Raw genomic sequence first — 15,738 nt, 5'->3', positions numbered from 1 at the left:
AGGCCCACACTTCAGCAGACAAATCTTTTTCCGTTTATCTGCCCGGTGTTGTGATCATCTTTATAACTGGAGTTATCGTGGGATTTATCTACTGGAGGAAAAGTAATGGGTGAGACTATTTTTGCTGTAGTAATTCAAAGATGATATAGATGTAGAGAAAGTAAAAGGAAACATCACATTTCAATAAATGAGAATTCGCTGTATGTTAAACATCATGTCTAAAATGAACACTTTTTATCCTTCCAAAAATAATTATCATTATTAAGAGAGAAGATAATATAAATGTAGATGTTCTTACTTGATTTTTCTCTGTTTGAATGTGAATAGTGTTACACTAATGCTGACATCCTTTCTTATCAACGTGGCTGCTTAAGGTCAGGAACATCTGGAGTGTCTGTACCTGAAAATCCCAACGGTTTGGTGAGCAATTTATTGCTACGATCTACAGCAGCTAGTTAAAAGTTTGCCAGTAAACATAAAACATGTACATTTATGTTTTAGGATGTTACTTATATAGATAATTACAGATTAGTGTTATAATACTATTAGTGCCAACTTCAGTGTCCTTTATTTTGTGAAGAAGCTCTTACAGAAATGAGCAGAAACATTAAATAATCCAGGCAACAGATGGAGAGATTTAAAGATCAATAGAGTGTGTGGGTAGACCGGGTTGAACTTGATTAATACCTAAAATATTTCACTTTTCTAAAGGATGACGATGAGCCAGATCAGCCCTATACAAACCTTCAGCAGCCATCGAGTGATTCCTACCAGACTCTCATCTCAGTGAACCATCAACACGACAACAAGACACGCTCAGCAAGAAGCACAGGAACTGTGGGAGTGGATAATAAAGCTCTATGAAACATTTTAAAGTATATAAAACTTTAGGTGACATACTAATATAATAATATTCATATATTATAATAAACGTCCATCTTTTCACACTGGATAGTTGTTTCCCAGTAATGGAGACCATTCAGTCATAATACTCCAACTCAGGCTCTCAGATTTAATACAATACAAACACAATAAACTGTGGCAAACATGACTCTTTGTATCAGACTAGTTTTGTTTTTTAACAAACATCTCATCATAATTTGAACACAATGTCCATCCAGATAAACAGAGAGATCAGTCTGGCTTAAACAATGTTGGTGGTTTACCTTCTACTGTCCTTCCACTTTTATGCACTTCTATTTTAGACATAGTAAAAGTTTCAGTGTAGACACAAGAGGTGAAATAAGGAGGGTGCAAGTCTTCCTGCTTTCACTATAGTCTACCTCACACTGTCAGCCACAGTTACTTCCTCACCAGCATGACTGCACGGAAACTCTGCTTTCTCCTGCTTCTGCTTGTGGTTTTTAGCAGTGAAGGTAAATATATATAATTAAAAAAGAAAAGCTGTAAAGCCAGGTGTTTAAGAAGAAAGCTTTAGTTAGGTTAGTGAAATAATATATGTGATTGATTTTCCCACAACAACAAATATATAGAAACTATAATCCCGATTTTGTTTCATTTTAACTGGAACAATTTATAGAGACTCTTGTGAAGACAATTGGAAAGAAACCCGATTCCACTCAAATATGCAGCAAAACAACTCTGAATATTACTGTGATGATACTGTGTGAGATCAGCACAGAGAGGAGCCGAGGAGAACAGTGTCGTCTGCTCTATCGTTACGACCGAGGCTTTATTCATGGCTGTGACTCCAGGTTCACACTGATCAAAGAAAATGAGACTGTGTTTCTCCACCTGCTCAACTTAACATCTGAAGACAGTGGGAACTACACCTGTGAGTGTGGATTTCGTGGTGGATTGTATGTTCTCCATCTCAGTGTGACTGTGAGAGGTAAAAACATTTTCTATTTATACCCACACCGCAGATTCAAGGTGGATGTTTGGAACTGCGTTAACACTTTCTTTTCTGTCATACATGGTTTGAGGTCGTCATTCCCGCCTGCAGCGGATTAATGAAAGGTTTCAGTCAGGAGATGAACATCTGGAATATTTTTAAGCTCTTCTTCTGGCTAATTTGTTTAAAATTTCATTATAAAACTGCTCCAATCACAACTTTGTTGTTATTTCATCAGTGAAGTGTTTGAATGATGCAATTGTAACTCTAATGTAATGAAAAGATAAACATGTTTTCCACTTTAATATAACAGGTTAATGCAAATTTCGTGACTTTTCATGTTTTCAAAATGAAGTTTTTTTGTGTGTGTGTGGCAACATTCAACAGACGATGGAGATTCTTCTGGCATGAAGTTCATGGCTACAGTTCCCATCATTTCTGCTGCTGCTTCACTCATCAGTGTGGCTGTGATAACCTGTGGTTACAGCCTGAGGAGAAATCCTCGCAGGTGAAAACTTTTACTGACGCATTTAAACTCATGAAATGACCCTTTGAAATCACTTGAGCACATTACTGCATACAGCAGCCACTGTGGTGTTCAAAGTATCTCATAGGTTCTTTTAAAACACCACACATTAGTTGTAGACATAGCTAGTCTTGTTTTTGAGGTATTTTTCACCCCATGACCTCTGATGTTTTTATCCTAACAGAGAAAACAGATCAGGTCTAACTAACTTAACAGGATCTGAAACTCGCCAGATGTTTGTCAGTTTTCCATAGTTCTGTTTTACACTTAATTGTGCCGAGGCTGCAGTGCATTATGTCTGTGTTTTAAGCTGCACTTTAATTAAATGTAAATGACAGTGTAAATTGTTGTTTAGGACAAAGAGGACCGCTACATGAGCCTTCATCGGCAAAACATCGATGTCTACCAAACTATCTCCTCCGGTCGCCTTCATCATGATGCTGAGGCCGCTGCATGTCACAGTCATGTACAATAATAATCAGAGATGGAGTTTTTACCCTGACTACGTGATCTATAAAACTATGATGCTAGACATGCTATCTATAAAAGACACTGACATTTTAACTTGGCAGCATCATGTGTACTGTTAGTTTGTTTTGCACTGAAAAAAGAGAAAAATATTAACGTCCAGTAAAACTTGTAATTATGTTGTGAATGAATTGCCTGAATTCATGGCTTTTAACACCATTTAATTTCTGTTTTTTATCTGGTTTGAACGTTGAAAATCCTCCACTTGGCTCTGTGGCCTCTGCCACCATTATGGTTTTTGCTATACTGGTCCACTTGATAGTCATATTTGATGATGATTTTACTTTATTTTGAGTCATTAGAATCAGAACGGGGGTCAGGAAAGAAGAAAAAAGATAAGCTGGGGAGAAAGTTAACAGAAGAAGAGGGAAAAATAGAGAAGAAGAGAAATAGATGGAGAGGAAGAGAGAAAAAATACTGAAAATCTATTTCATCATCTGCTGAAAAACACAAGGAAAAACCAACACAGTGGGGAACCCACAGCAACAACCAATAATATGCAGTAAGTAGGCTAGTAAGTAGTAGTAAATAATAGATATTAAATGTTACTGAGCAGTAAATGGGCCCAGAGGGCCGAGACCTGAGGGCACCCCACCCACAGCACAGGCCCAACAGAGCCAGGGGGCCGGGCCCCACCGAGCAGCCGCCCAGAGTGAGCCACTAAACACAGAGAACCACTAATGCACTGTGGGTGGGGGCACCAGCTACTGGCAGGAAGTGTGGTGGGGGGAAATAATACGTGACTATTTTTATGTGGAGTGGAATTAAACTGCCATAGAATATGCTTGTGGTGGATTTGACTCAACACAAGCGTATTGTCAAAGTGTTCTTTGGCATGCATCGAGACAGTTTCTCAGATACTGAAGTGACTTGAGCAGAGCCAGTTAAAGCCTACTGTGCTTGAGTGGGCAGCTCAAGTTTCCACGTGGAAGGTTTAGTGAGACAAAGACAGGAAGTTAAAGCTGCTGACTAATAATCTGCAGGTTCCTGATTTGAGTCTCTGTTAAGAGGATGGTGTCTCTGAGATAATTGCTTTTGTGCATCGATAAATAAACAGGGAAATAAATGAATAGAAAAAAGCATCCGAGCGGATGTGCACCGACGGTGTGCCCACTGGTCTTAAAGTGCCTTTGCGCCCCTTACCATTTATGGAGGTCCCATTTGGGCACATTGGCATGGACCTATAGTGTACATGGATGTTGCTTTGTATTAGTTCTGGTATATTATACAACACAATAACATGATGCAGTGCTGCTGTGCACCATTTCTGCAAAGAGTGTGGTGCAAGCAAGGAAGATAAGATAACTCTTGCACAGTCATACCTAGTGCAATAATACAACAAAATTGGAAACTGTCCCACCATAACACAATCATTTAGATACAATATTGGACTTTGTTTACATGTAACTGCACAAATAGAATTTAGAAATGTAATTATTGACAAGAGTGAACAACCACTTATAATGTAATCTACAGCTGTGACCAAACAGCTAGATAGAGAATCAGAAGTGTTGTGTTTTCTACAAAGTTTGCTGTCTCAGTGAGAGTCATATGTCATATCATTTCAAACAGTGGCGATCCAGAAATGTTGTACAAACGAGTAAGACTAACTATAGACTTTAGCCAAAGTTGTTAAGTTAGCTAAAGAGTTGGGATTGTGTGTAAGGCATAAATAAACCTAAAATGCAATGTTTTGGACGTTCTTTGGCACATTTCCCTACTGTAGGGGTCTCTGCAAGCATACGGGGCTCTGAGAGGGAACAAGATGACAACGAGGAATTCTACTGGAAACAGTCGATCATGTCTGTCAAAGCTGAATTCAGGGCAAACTAAGCTAAATTAGTGTTTTTAGCTAACAGCTACAGTAAGCATAAAAGTGACTGTTGGGCTATTATTTGTTAACAGGGGCGATTTTAGCCCATTTTTGGGGTGCTTTGGTTCATTTTTGGGGTGCTTTGGTTCATTTTTAGGGTGCTTTGGTTCATTTTTGGGGTGCTTTGGTTCATTTTTGGGGTGCTTTGGTTCATTTTTAGGGTGCTTTGGTTCATTTTTAGGGTGCTTTGGTTCATTTTTAGGGTGCTTTGGTTCATTTTTGGGGTGCTTTGGTTCATTTTTGGGGTGCTTCAGCACTTACTTACTTTTTTTTGACAATATTTCCTGTTTGTGTGACACACTACTACTAAAAATATAAAAGGCAGAACTTGGTTGAGAGGTAACATTTTAACAACAAAAGTATCCATAATATTTTTTAATATTTTGTAATAATTTATTTGTAATAATTTATTCTGTTTCAGGAGTGTTTTTATGTATCTGTATTATATTATACAAACACATTAAAAGTGAATCTCTGTCCAAAATATGCACTCAGTTTACTTCTTACTCACTATGAGCATCATTCATTATTCTCCTCCAGTAATTAAGGTTAGGATATGTATTTTTTTTATTCCAATCCATTCTTCTTTGGCAGCATTTAAATAACCTTGATCAGAATTGATGGTTTTGTTACAGACTTTTCAAAAAAGTGTTTTGCTTTTCTTTCACAAATGTGGGATTAAATTGTTAAAAAGTACAAAACAGTGATGTCATGTTTTGTGACGAGGACCCAGATACAGAGAGACTTGATGGGTTTAAGAATCTTTTGATTTAATAAAGAAATTTGCAGACTTGCACAGAGATGGTAAAATTATGATGACTGATAAAGGAGGCGAAGACAACATGAGGACAGGGAGGATGCAGGGACCGACAGAGACGGGGAAGAAGTCTCATTGTGACGAGTAAAGTGTATCTTGGCTGGCTGGGCAGCTCTCTGGGTGCTCAGCCCCCCGAAGCTCTGATCCTAGAATCCTCCCTGAATTGTGTTAATACAGTATGTCAACATGAAAGCATAACTGTACAGGGTGGGCCAGTTATATGGATACACCGTAATAACATAGGAATGGTTGGTGATGTTAAAGTCCTGTTTGTGGCACATTAGTATATGTGAGGGGGCAAACTCCTCAAGTTGGGTGGTGACCATGGTGGCCATTTAGAAGTCGGCCATCTGATACCAAATGATACCAAACAAGGCAAAGTAAATAATTTTTAAAGGTAAATGTAGAGGAAACATCAAAAGTTGTCACAGCTGGGGCAGCAGTCGTGTGGTGGAGTGAATGAGGACCAAGATGCAGACGGCGGTGGAGATGCGAGTGGAGATTTATTTACAGTGAAAATAACAAAGGTGAGGGAAGAAGTGAACATCAACCTAAACTGGGAAGAACTAACAGACAAAGCAGAAAACATGAGGGCAGCAGGGAAACACAGAGATGACACGAAGAAGGCAGAGAGACGTGGAGAAACACCGATGGACACGGAGACTTTTCACCTGTTCCTTTTGTTTGAAGTGGCTGAACTTGGCCACAGTAGGACGTGGTCTCCCGGTCGCAGCCCGCATGGGGCCGATGCGATGCACTCTATCAAAGGCGATGTTCTTCACCGTGTCCTCCAGCAGCTTCAGGTGGGTTTTGATGAAGGTTTTGCACTCTGAGCCTTCTTCATCACAAGATCCTGGAAGCACTGATCAATGTAATCTTGGAGAGCCTCTAAACTCTCCCCGTTGTTCTCCAGGGTGTTGGAGATGATTTAGACAAATATTGTTAGTTAGAAGACTATTGATAAGTGTATTTGGTAATACTGAAGCTTAAAGGAATTTGTTCAATTCTAAACTACCATTCGCTTTAATTTTCCGCCAAAATCTCCGCGTCTGACGTCAGTTACAACATGAGTCGCTTACCTCTGTCACTCTGAAGTCACATTGAGTTTTCCTCACTGACTGTTTTAGACAGGATTGTGGGAGCAACACAAAAAGCAGCTTCAGCTGGAAACACACAGTTTAGTGTCTTTGCTGCTCGCTTTAAGTCACAATAAACAGGAAACTCATTGTGTCTCATGTCAGAATCAAATCACTCATATACAGGAAAGGAAGAGGCGGAGCTTATTTCCTGCAGGGAGCGGTTAGCAGTCTGTGTCTTTCTCATTTCTGACTCCTAAAGAGCTGAAAAACACAGGCTGTTATTGGCTGGCTGACACTGGGATTAATGTCCTTGAAGCCAGCAGTCTTTAATGTCCAGGTTCAGAACGGGCAGGTGAAAAACAGTCCTTTATGTCCTCTGATGTTCAATAAACTGTCCTGATTACTGAGGGAGCAGAGAAAGTGTCTCCATCACTCACCACAGCTGGATGCTCTGAAATCCTGGAATCCAGCTGTGGAGAGGAGCGCCGGCGGCGTGGACGCAGTTTAGTAATCAGGGAACGGGAGACAGGAGGGAAACACAGCTGGGACCAATTACACACACGAGACAGGAAACAGTAACACAGGACTGTCAAAGTAAAACAGGAAATATAACACAGAGTCCAAAGTAAGGAGACGTGGGACACAGTGAAGACACAGAAACAGAAACCAGAACTATAATCACAAAACAAACTCAGAAACATAAAGAGTGAATCAGCTGATTCAGTGTTTGTGACAAAAACATGGATCCTGGTTAATAACTTTTATTTGTTTGTTTCTGTATTATTTTGTGTATCGTTCTTATGAGCTGTTGTTTTGTCAGTGAAATATTATTTCATTGTTTTAAGCTTTTTGTTGACTTTGAAGTGCTTAAGTTGATATTTTTGAACATTTAATTTGTTCGATTATTGTCGAGTCGATAAAACTGTCAAACGCACAGCTGCTTCCAGCATGGCCGGAGGAGAGGTGGCCGAGCAGACGCACAACACACACAGCTCACAGGTTTGCATTTCTAGATATTGCAGATGTTGCAGAAATTGAGAGTAAAGAACTCAGAGATCCAGCGCTGTCTCCTGCCCCTTATTTATACACCACAACACAACGACAGGCGTAACTCACACAAACGGGTAACATGAGGCTCAGATGCTTTGGACGTGTTCACATATACTGGACACAGAATGATGAAGATGGAGCTGCAGGAAGGAGGAAAAGAGGAAAAACACAGAAAAGATTCACAGATGTGGTGAAAAAGGACACGACAGCTTCTGTTTGTTAGTTTGGTTTTTCTTTATTTGGTAAAGATTCAGAAATAAAGAGAAGATCACATGTTGGAATATTATATTAACGTTCTGTAATTACAACAAGTTGTAAAATCTTTCCAGAGTGAGACAGAGACTGTGCAGAGACTGTAGAAGGACAGAGCAGCAGCAGAGCAGTCCAGATACACTGATGATCCTCTGTCAGATCCAGAGGGACACACAGGGCTGATGCTGGACTCTACATTGTGTCTGACAGTGGAGCTGTTCTCAGAGCAGTTCACTCTGCAGCACTGACAGTCATCTGCACTTCATTCCTCTGTCAGTCACTGCTGGATGAAGCTCTCCTCTCCACCTCCCAGTAACATGGCCCAGTCTCTACACACAAGCTGCTGCTGCTTCAACCTCTCTGGGTCATCAGGACACAGCTGCTCCTCTCTCAGCACACACACCGTCCTGTTTACCATCATCACCTCCACCTGCAGAGAGAAGGAGGAAGAGCAGAGGAGATAAACGAGTGTTTCCAGAGACTCTTCATCAGCTGTCAGTCAGTGATGCAGCACATCCAGTATAAAGAGCAGCAGGGACGTCAGTGCTGGGACTGTACTAGGACTCATTGTTGCTTCACTTTTTCTAATCTTTGGATTTTTATTGAAGTTGCTGAAAATGTTTTTCCCTCCTAGTTTGAGTTTGGACTTTCATTCATTAGAAGAACCTTGGTGTGTCCACTCTGAGCTCTGTAGGAACCCCAACAACAAGCCCAACAATCCAGATGGACGGTTCCAGCTGTTAACTGGAGGAATTCCATCCAAACATCTGCTCTCACTAAATTCTTCCTCACCTACAGACTGTGTTCTTCACTGCTTTAAACTTGGAAATCAATGCAGTCATTGGTCTGCGTGCTGCTTTGTTCAGAGAGCTGATTGGCTGTTGACAGTGTTTGATCAGAGCGTGTCAGCCGTTACTATGGTGACCATAAGGGTGAGAAACAGGAAGTGTTTGTGTCCAATCCTGAAGCCTGTCACCGTTCTCCTCTCACAGCTTCACTGAGAAGCTGCAGCTTTACAGGAAACACTGGATCTTTGTTTCATACTGACTGTGTTTAGTACAATACTGCTGACAGCACCACCCACTCACTCCATCACTGTACTGACCACAGAGTCTCCAGTCTGTAGTCTGGACTCTTCTTAAGATCAGACAGCTGCTTCACATCTGGATCCTTCAGGTTGTTGTAGTACAGGTCCAGCTCTCTCAGATGGGAGGGGTTGGACTTCAGTGCTGCTGCCAGATAATCACAGCTGATCTCTGACAAACCACAGCTCCACAATCTGTATAAAGAATGAAAGATGTAAGTTTATTAGACAAAGTGCTTGAAATCATTCAGTGTTTCATCATCTGTTCAGAGCTGAAGAAGGTTCAGAATGTAGAAGTTTAGAAAATGGAAACTCCAAACAGCTGAAGCCAACAGGAAGCAGCTTCAAACAGGAAACTGTGCAGAGTTTCAGACTATATGTCCTGATGCAGCCAGTTGGATTTTGGAGATTTGAATCTCTGTTCTGTGACTAAGTCCTTGAATCATTTCTTCCAGTTGGTCCAACAAGACAGACTAAGTATTGGACATGTGTTGTGGCTCCATCAGGGGAGCTTCTAAATGTGATGTGATGGCCCCTCTGGGTCTGTCAGGTCACAGCACTGAAGAGAGCTCAAACTGGGCACACAGTTGTTCCAGTCTGGACCAAAGACTCTATACTGGGACTGAGGGACTGCTTTGACTGCACCCACTGGGACTTTTGAAAGGCTCATGTTCTCACTTAGATCATCGATTTCTACTGACATTTCTTTCTGGGAAAAATGGGGATTACTTTGGAAACAGGAAGTATTTTCCCCAATAAGCAGCCCTGGATTAGTAAATCACTCCAACATGTTCTCAGGCAGAAGAAGCTGTCTTGTTATGAGGGAGAGAAGAAAAAGATTGAGGCACAGAAACCTGTTGAAAGAGAGATGAAGCAGCTAAAATCAGGTGTAAAAGTAAAGCAGAGGATGAGCTGAATAAAGGACACTCAAGGCTGGCTTGGAAAGGAATGAAGTCCATGGTGGGGATGCAGAACAAGGAGCAAAGATGAATGTGATGCTGAATCAGCAGAAGACTTGGACTCATTTGATTCCAGCTTTGATATCATTGATTTCAATGAAGAGCTTTGTGATTGTAGCAAAGGGCTGGTAGCTCTGAGAGTCCCACTGATGAGGTGTTTGTGTGGAAATCTCTTAGTGGGACCAAAGAGAGAAAAAGCCCTGGTCCTGATGCTGTGGGAGGGAAATGATTGAAGTGTGCTGTGAGGAACTGACTGGGAGATTTTCACACATTTTCCAGTCCTCCTTGGAACAACAGGAAGTTCCCAGCATATGGAAACAAAGGTTAAGTGTCCTATGGCACTCAGTGATGATGGTGCTGTGGCCCCACCACCTCCACCTCTTTGTAAAGGAACTAACTGTAATCTGAAGCTTCAAATGGAACTAAGACTTCCTCCACTAGGTGGCAGTGTCTGATGAGAAAGTGTTAGTGGAGCTGGCCTGGAGTCAGAAACAGGAAGATGCAGGATTTGGGCTGAAATGGGCAAAAGTGGTTAGCACTAGTGCCTTAGAGCAAGAAGGTTGTAGGTTGAAGCTTGTTGGTCAGCTGGGCCTTTCTGTGGAGGTTGGATGTTCTCCCACAGTCCAATGAAATGCTGCTTAGGTTCATTGGTGCTTCTACATTGGCTGTAGGTGTGGATGTGAGGGAGTGCTTCTCTGTCGCTCTCTGTTGGCCCTGTGATGGACTGCTCACCTGTGCAGGTGGACCACGCCTCTTGCCCTATGACAGCTAGGGCACAGGCTGCAGCCCTGTGAGCCTAAGCTGAATAAACAGTTAGCAAAAATGATCCATAGATGGCCTGAAATCCCCCAGTTAGCAGTTTGGTAGATAGCTATGACATGCTAATCCCATCCAGCAGCTGTATTCTACCTGTAAGCTGATCCCTGCTGAGCCAAAGCACTTTTTCATATACAAATTACAACCTTTAATAGAAACCTATTGGTCAGCATCTTATTAGCCTGCTGTTAGCTTCATTCCACAGAAAACTGAGAGAAACTAACAGAGTTGATAAAGAATAAAGAGAAATGTGCTGATTTAAAGCCTTTGAAGTGCTTCAGATGATCTCTGTCCACTTCTGTCCACTCATTCATTCATGTAAGCTTTCTAATGCAGCTTTGATCTTCACAGTCTGCTTGATGAAACTCATTCTAACCCTGAATGTCAGAGTGTTCCTCCTTCTCTTTCCCATCATTCATGCTGGCAGTGGAGGAGATTTGGATGTTGGACTGTGTTTTGGATGATGTGTGTATGTTTGTGTTGGACTGCTGTCTGTAAAGCAAACGCATATTTTGCTTTGGATTTCAGTGTCAGACAGACTTTAAGGTGCAATGAAGAGTTTGAGAGTTTCACAGTGAATTTTCCAGTGGAGGATTTTTCTTCTTCTTTGAAGGTTTGAAATGTGAACATTGTTCTGCTGCAGTCAATGGACTAAACCAGAGAAGAAGAAAACAGACTTTACCATGAAGATCCTCAGTGTGGATCAGTATAATATCAGCCTGATGTCTGCAGTTTAGTGTCAGCACAACTTTCACATCTTATTCATCTCAGCACAACTAAAACATGCTGACTGACCTCAGAGTTTCAAGTTTACATCCTGGACTCTCCAGGAAACCACACAGATGCTTCACTCCTGGATCCTGCAGGTTGTAGTTGTATCTCAGGTCCAGCTCTCTCAGATGGGAGGGGTTGGACTTCAGTGCTGCTGCCAGATAATCACAGCTGATCTCTGACAAACCACAGCTCCACAATCTGTATAAAGAATGAAAGATGTAAGTTTATTAGACAAAGTGCTTGAAATCATTCAGTGTTTCATCATCTGTTCAGAGCTGAAGAAGGTTCAGAATGTAGAAGTTTAGAAAATGGAAACTCCAAACAGCTGAAGCCAACAGGAAGCAGCTTCAAACAAACACAACAAGAGAAAAAACTCTGAATGTTTCACATTAAAGTCGTACATTTCTCATAAAAACAGGACAAAGACTTGAAAAAGTCGTGTTTTTCCTTCCAGGAACCACATGGCTTCACTTTTAAAGGTGAAGTGTGACAGAAATGGACATATTTGAAGTCCAACACCTTTTTCCAGTCACATTATTAAAGCAGACAAACTACAAGCTCATTTTCATTCCAACAAGTCATCTTCTGACCTGGACTAACAACACTGGTCTCTATGTGCAGCTGGCTGTGAGACCAGTGCTCAGGGAGCGTCTACAAAGTGCAACACTGAAAGAACATCACACACTCATTTGCTTCCAGCACTTTCACACAAACATCTACTGTCATTATTGTCACCAAACTCTGTGGATCCTTTATTGCAAATTCAAATGGGATCAAATGGTCAGACAAAAGAGGGTTATGAGGAAATATGATGAAATGTTGTGTATTAGCAGCAACTTATTGAATCATTTTCCTCAGAAACCAAACAAAATGATTGACAAACATGTTTTTACAAACTCAGTGTTGGACTTGGATCAGCAGGATAAGCTGATGTTTAAAGGCATTTGAGTCTCGCTGTATGAGAGTCCAGTTCTTACTCAATATTTATGGATGATGTTCTTTCAGTGTTGCACTTTGTTTGGCACAAAATGAAATTATTTGGCCTCTCAGATGCTTTTAGAGATTCCCAAATGACTGATGATGACATCTCTGGTGTCTGATTGATAGAAAAAAAAATGTCTTTGAGACCTTTTGTAACTGACAAACTCTTCATCTGCTAACAACACTGAGTTGAATCTCCATGGCTGATAGTTGGAGCAGGCATCAGGAATACACATTGAAAAAACAAGAGGAGAAATCACCAGAGTCTTATAATCACATTCTGTAACTAAAGGGAGACGTTTTTCTATACAAATATATGTTTTATGGACATTAGAAAAAAAGAGTATTGATGTGAAGCAGGATTATGAAATCTCCATACATCAGCCAGCCCATAATGATCAAGAAAGCTCTGAATGACGCATGCTGAGTTTGGACTAAGTGTACTTTTGTGTGAACTGTGGTCCATAGCAGATAATGAGCAGTTTAGGTCTCCCTCAAAGATGATATTGTGTGATGACATATTGGGGAGCCGCGCAAAGACATTAGTGAAAAATCTGTGATCGTCCCAATTAGAGGCGTAGATATTTGCTAAGATCAAAGGAAAACCATAAACTATATTTTCTGCACTTAAAATCCTGTAATTTTCTCATAAATCGACAGTGCGGCTTATGGATGAATTCTGGTTGTGCTTACTGACCTCGAACCCATTTTATGTGCTACACGGCGCTCAGAAACCTTTCAAAAGATGTTTTGGTACGACTTTGCTCAGCTACGAGGCCGCACCGCTTGATGGATTGTTGGAGCATTACAGCTACGAGGAGCCTCGCGGAGTGATACGTACTCTGCTTCAACGTAATATTACTGTATTGAGTGTGTATAAGGACCATAAATGGCACCTGTAAGAGACACGGTTACAAAGAGGGTTTCAAACTCCAGGCTGTCAGTCACGCAGTAGAACCTGGGAACAGAGCAGCTGCTTGTTATTATGCTCAGCGTCTGTTTACATTTTGACTGCACGATTGTGAGCTTTTTGTTATGCACAAAAACAACATTGTTTTCTTTTATTTATGGAGCATTATTATTTAATAAATGCTGATCATTTATTCCTGAGTAATTGTTTCATGTACATCTACGCTGTATGTTAATAAATGTGCCTGTGTGAGATTTGGGACACAGCTTTGACTAAGAACTCTCTTTTTGTTCGTACTTTCTGGCTTCAAAAATATCGAGATATATATCGTATATCGCCATCCAGCTAAAGAATATCGAGATATGAACTTTGGGTCATATCGCCCAGTCGTAATATTGCAATAGGTTGTCCGTTAAACTCAAGCGGGGCTTGGGCCCTGGCACGGCGTAGCCACACAATCCTGGTAGTAGTGACGCTCGGCTATGACGGCGTGCGGGTCACCAGCTGGCTTTCTCAGGATAGGGCTCCTGTGTGAGCGGTCGACAATAACGTCTTTATCCATACCCAGCACTTCACGTAGTAGCACGGATACGGCCGTGGAGGAGCTCGAGTCCAGGCCCTCTGGGATCCCTATGATGTGGATGTTAGCTCTCCGCTTCCTGCCTTCATCACATTTATCCTTCAGGTCAGACAGCTCCTCCTTCATACTCTCTACTGTAGACTGCAGGGTGGTCACCTCATCGCTCCACATTGACAGCCCATCCTCAGCTTCTTTCACTGTAACCTTTACTCCATCAACTTCGCTGCACGTCGCCGCCATGCTGTTAGCGATCTCATTTCTCAGTCCTTGCACGTCAGCCCTTATATTGTCAAAATCTTCTTTCAATGCATTTCTGAGTTCTTCTTTTAACAGCGTACTAATGTCCTCTTTAATGGATTGAAGAAGCTCCAGTTTTAGAGCAGTAGGATCCACATCACGCGCGTCTGTTGAGTCTGCTCTTCAGCGGCCGTAGAGCTGGACGCTGCCCTTTGGCCATCATCGATACTCTCGCCCGAGATCGCACCGGGGCTAAAATATTCACCTGCTCAGCTGTTTTTGATCAGTTTGAGCCTGTGTGGTTTGATCAGGTGGAGGAACGATGTGATGCTATAAAGACATCATCTTGTCCAAATGAAGTTGTTCCAACACGTGTTTAAAAAGATTTTAAAGGTTGTCGGTTCCGACATCTTAGCGATTTTTAACAGCAGTCTTAGTTCAGGTGTTGTACAGCCTGTTTTAAACATGCTGTTGTACAGCCTGTACTAAAAACCTGATCTGGATCCTCTGTCTGCTCAAACTTCAGGCCTATTTCAAAGCTTCCCTTCCTGTCGAAGATTTTGTAAAAGATTATATTTGTTCAGCTGCAATCTGTTGTAAAGGTTTCAGTCTGGTTTTAAAGCTCTTCACAGCACTGAAACTGCACTTTGAAAAGTTCTTAATGATCTTTTATCAGCCACTGATCAGGAGACTCAGCTGTGCTTTTGGATCTGACCGCTGCCTTGACCACAGCATCTTGACCTCACCATTGGAGCATGGCGGCATCAAGGGCGCTCTATTAGACTGGTTCAGCTCTTTTATTAAATCGCATTATTACATTTGGGGCTTATATTTGACGGCAATTTGAAAAACAGCTGAGCTCAGTTGTACAGCGGTCTTTCTTCAAACTGAGGCTTTTATCTAAGGTGAGATCATTTCTATCTTTTAAAAACCTTGAACGGGCGATCCACGTTTTCATGACGTCCCAGCTGGATTATTGTAACTCCTTATATGTTGGAGTTAGTGGGACCTGCCTGGCAAGACTGCAGCTGGTCCAGAAAGCTGCAGCTCGTCTTCTGACACAAGCTCAAAGACATTTATCCTCCCAACAACCACATATACGCTGGTCCCTCGCTGTAACACAGTTCACCTTTGGCGGCCTCGCTGTTTCGCTGATCTTTTTTGTGCAATTTTGCATGTTTTTGTTTTTTACAGCTCATTGTGTTCTGCGTCCTGATTGGCTGTAGACCATTGTCAGCCAATCTCGTGCCGTGTCTCCTGTACAGTACAGAATGTGTTCAAATTTACAGCAGTGTGACTCTGCAGTGCTGCACTGTATGTTTGTACGTTTTGTCCCAACAAACAACAATGATGACGAGACGTTTTGCACCTGTGGTAGCAGCCAAAGGCAGAGGAAGATGCTGACCATCATAGTTTC

The 15,738-nt window shown here is 41.6% G+C and overlaps 1 protein-coding gene across 1 annotated transcript in view; it reads right to left on the bottom strand.

Moving 5' to 3' along the window:
• The window catches only part of LOC309701482 (uncharacterized protein), a 2,150,955-nt gene that overhangs the window by 1,591,839 nt on the left and 543,378 nt on the right, over positions 1-15,738 (bottom strand). The gene's annotated exons all lie outside the window — the stretch shown is intronic.

Source organism: Aulonocara stuartgranti (genome assembly GCF_965226115.1).
Source record: "Aulonocara stuartgranti genome assembly, chromosome: 23".
Lineage (NCBI taxonomy): Eukaryota > Metazoa > Chordata > Actinopteri > Cichliformes > Cichlidae > Aulonocara > Aulonocara stuartgranti.
The sequence above is the reverse complement of the archived record's forward strand: the minus strand, read 5'-3'. Positions and strand labels throughout refer to the sequence as shown.